Here is a 4,098-nt window from a genome sequence, read left to right on the forward strand (position 1 = left end):
TAAAGATAATTGTTCAATAATTGTCTCATCATTCCTCCATAAAAATAAAATGAATATAAAAATTATGTAAGAAAGTGACTAAAATGTAAAATACCACTTAACCCAATAATTCCATTACTTGGCATTTAGCTCCACAAAAATCAAAGATGAAAATACTTGATTTATACTAAAATATTCATAGTTAGGGGTAGTTTGGGGTAGTATAAAAGCTGGAAATAATGTGGGTATCTATCAACTGGGCAGTTAGCATGGTGTGGACAGAGGGCTTGGAGCTAAGAAGACCTGATTCAAAATACTGCCTTAGACCCTTACTACTCATGGGACATTGAGCAAGCTTAACCTTCCTATGCTTAACCTACCTATTGGTTTCATCATCTGTATATAGCAGATGAGTTAGACCTCCTCTACCAAATCTTACTTGAAATGGCATGTTGGATCCCCTGATGGTGGCTACCATGCATCTCCTTGGAGTTCTAGGGGGTAACCCTGAGAGGTTAGGGATATATATATATATATATATATTTTTTTTTTATTATAATAACATTTTATTGACAGAGCCCATGCCAGGATAATTTTTTACAACATTATCCCTTGTACTCACTTCTGTTCCAATTTTTCCCCTCTCTCCTTCCACCCCATCCCCTAGATGGCAAGCAGTCCTATATATGCTGAATATGTTGCAGTATATAGGGATATATTTCTAATACTATATAACTTATAAACTCTTGCCATTGGGCTCACCCCAGTGTTTATCAATTCATGTCAATTAGTCAGCCACACTAAATTAGCCTTTAGAAAGGACTTTATACTAAGGTGACAAAAAATAGTTGGTCCAAAACATCTTTATCCCCAAGTCTGTGACACACTCTCCCACAAGTACAGAGAGTCCAGGAAAAAGTTGGTTCAACTTTAGAGAACATGCTACAAAGGAGTAAATTAACTCATAATCCCTGGAAGTCATTTTGTTGGAGTCCTCAAAAATGTTTCTCTTTGATACAATGTAGCTTTCTACTGAAACTGCTTTTCTTTTTTTCTTCTTTTGCTCAGTGTTACAGTAGTTAGGGTTTTTTTTTTTCTTTTCTTTCTCAGATTGAATGTAAATACCAGTCATTTCTGCTTTGACCAGAAACTCTGAAGATCTTCTCCTACCAGATTTATTTATTTAGATTTTTTTTTTTTTTGCACTGGGTGAAAGAGGAGATTTTTTGCCTCAGTTGCTACCCAGCCTTAATCACTGAATGGGTGCAGCTTCAGTCAAACTGGGACCTTTTGAAGACCTTAGCTTAAAAAGGTCAAGGTTTCATCCAGGGCTATCTCCAGTCATTTTGATCTGTATGTGGCCACTGAACCCAGATGACTCTGGAGGGGAAAGTGAGGCAGGTGACCTCGCCCAGCCCTCCCTCACTTCAATCCAATTCACTTAGATGTCATGGCATCACCTCCCTGATGTCATGGTCCTCTTCAAGAATGAAGGACAAATCTCTTCTAGCCTGCCATAAAAGTCATGCTGCAAAAGAAAACATAGATCTTACCCCCCACGCCCCCCCCCAAAAAAAAAAAATCTCTGAAGGAAAAAAAATGCTTCAGTCTGTATTCAGACACAATCAGTTCTTTCTCTGGATATGGATAATATTTTTCATCATAAGCCATCTAAGTCCTTCAGAATAGTCATGAATCATTGTGTTGCTGAGAATAGCAAAGTCATTCATAGCTGAGCATCCAGCTGTTCTGTACACATTACATTTCACTTTGCTTGAGCTCATGGAGAACTTTTCAGGTTTTTCTTAGAGCATCCTGTTCATCATTTCTTATAGAAAATATTCCATCTTAATCACATGTAATGGGCTGAAACTGAGAAGGTACACTTGGACAGCCAAGCACTTAAGGCTAATTACTTATTGGACAATACTCTATTAGAATATGCTTGGAAAATGGCCTGCCCCACTATCCTATTGCTGGCTTGATCTGTTGGTGTAGAGAGAGACTAGTAGGAGGGATTAGAGGGTGGAGTAAGAGAATCAAGTGCCTTCTGGCCAGGGGAGGAAGGTGGAGATTGCTGTGTCCATTCCTCTCACTTGGACAAAGAATAAAGATCAAAGACTTTTGCTTATCCTGACTCCAGCTGATTCTAAGGTATCCAGCGTGCTAACTGGGTCTTCACAATCATATATCACAATTTATTCAGCCATTCACTAATTGATGGGGTATCTCCTAGATTTCCAATTATTTGCCCTGAGAGAAGAGTTGCTATAAATCTTTTTGTATATCTAGGTTCTTTTCCCTTTTTTAAAAAAATAAAACATTTTAAAATCAAGTAAGGTATAAAGCAAGATACTAAATATTTACTTACTAAATATTTGCCATTTTCATGGAAGAAGTCCAATGTAAGGGGTATTCCCTATAAAAGTCATAATTCTACTTGGTGATGATACTATGTTTTTTTTTTTGTTTGTTTGTTTTTTGTTTTGATACTATGTTAACTACAAATCAAATCCTTGAGATTTTTCTCAATGAGATCTACAGCTACTCAAGAGATATTGGCCTAGTAATACACACAGGAAAAAGCACATGGATGAAGCCTAAATATTGGTCACATACATAGTAATAAGAGTATTCATTTCACCGAGGATATTAACAAAAACACAGACATGTTTCTGAACAGCATAAGTAAATTGCAAAGCTTTTTCAGCATCTGCAAGCATACCCTTAACATGAAAATCTACCTTTAAAATAGTTTTATTGGTGTCTATTGTTTTTACAGAACAGATCATTGTCTTGGCTATGGCGCCATTACTTCTCTGTGCTGCCCTGGAATTGAACTATCCCTCTTTTTTTAAACAAAGAAAAACAGTTAAGTGAAAACAATCAATAACCAATCACATCTGAAAAATGCTTGCAATATTCTGCTGCTACCTCTACTGATAGGAGGGAAATGTATTCTTCAGAATCAATATTAGGAATCAATCTTCTTCTTTTTTTTTTTTTTAACACCACTAGTCTCTCTATAAATCATGGAACACCACAGTCCCTGAAGAATTAAAAATACTAATGAACAACAAAAAAATACTAATGGAGAGGTTTATAATAGATGTAAAAAGGTAATAGTGATACATTTTTATTCTTTTCTTCTGTGATTTTTCTGAGAACCAAAAAGAGTAGTAGGAGGAATTAGAATGGTAAAATCTAGCAATACAGTTATAATATTATTATATATATAATAATAAATATAAATTTAATAAATAAATAAATATAAATATAATAATATTATAGGAGATAATAAGCTTTAATACTTGGTAGAGTTTTAAGCTTTAAGTTTCCTAGAGGCCTCAGGATATGTTGAAAATCAGACATGAGCTCCGCTTTTCCTGGGTATTCTGCAACAGGCGTAAAATGATGACATGACTAAAGCATGAAATTTATCGTTATTTGCAAAATTAATTATGTGCTTGTTAATAAAATGATAACAATTACCGGCCTTGCACTGAGGGCGCCTGCTCTCGCTAAGCTCACATCCGGGCTCCCATACTTGCTGTGTGACCTTGGCCCAGTCACTTCTGCCTCAATTTCCTCATTTGTAAAACGAGCCGGAAGGCAAACCGCTGCAGTCTTTTTGCCAGAAAGCCTCAGATGGGGTCAGGAAGAGTTGGAGATACACGAAAGTGCTTTTTTTAAAAATTCAGGCCTTTATTTCCCCCCCCCCCCCTCCCCAAGGGGCTGGTCAGGGGGAGGAGGTGACCAGGACAAGGTCACGGCGTCCGCGCTGGACACCAGGGAGCGGAGGGGGGGGGGGGGGGAAAGAGCACGTGCCAGGCAGGGCTACAGCGGGCCGGGCCGGAAGGAGCGTAATAACAGGCCTGACAAACGCCGGGGTCAGGGGTCAGGTAGAGAGCGGGTTTGGGGTGCCCGGCCCGGGAGGCCGCGCCCCTGCTGCCTCCTCCCGCACAGCCACGCGAGCTAGGGAGAAAACCCAGGCTGTGACGTCATCTCACACCGCCCGCCGGTCCCCCGTCACGTGACAAAGACTCCCCCTAACTCGTTCTAGCGACCAGGGCTCCCCCTCAAGACCCCGCCTTTGCCTCCCGCCCCTTTCACTCTTGA

Source organism: Sarcophilus harrisii, chromosome 5 (genome assembly GCF_902635505.1).
Source record: "Sarcophilus harrisii chromosome 5, mSarHar1.11, whole genome shotgun sequence".
Classification (NCBI taxonomy): Eukaryota; Metazoa; Chordata; class Mammalia; order Dasyuromorphia; family Dasyuridae; genus Sarcophilus; species Sarcophilus harrisii.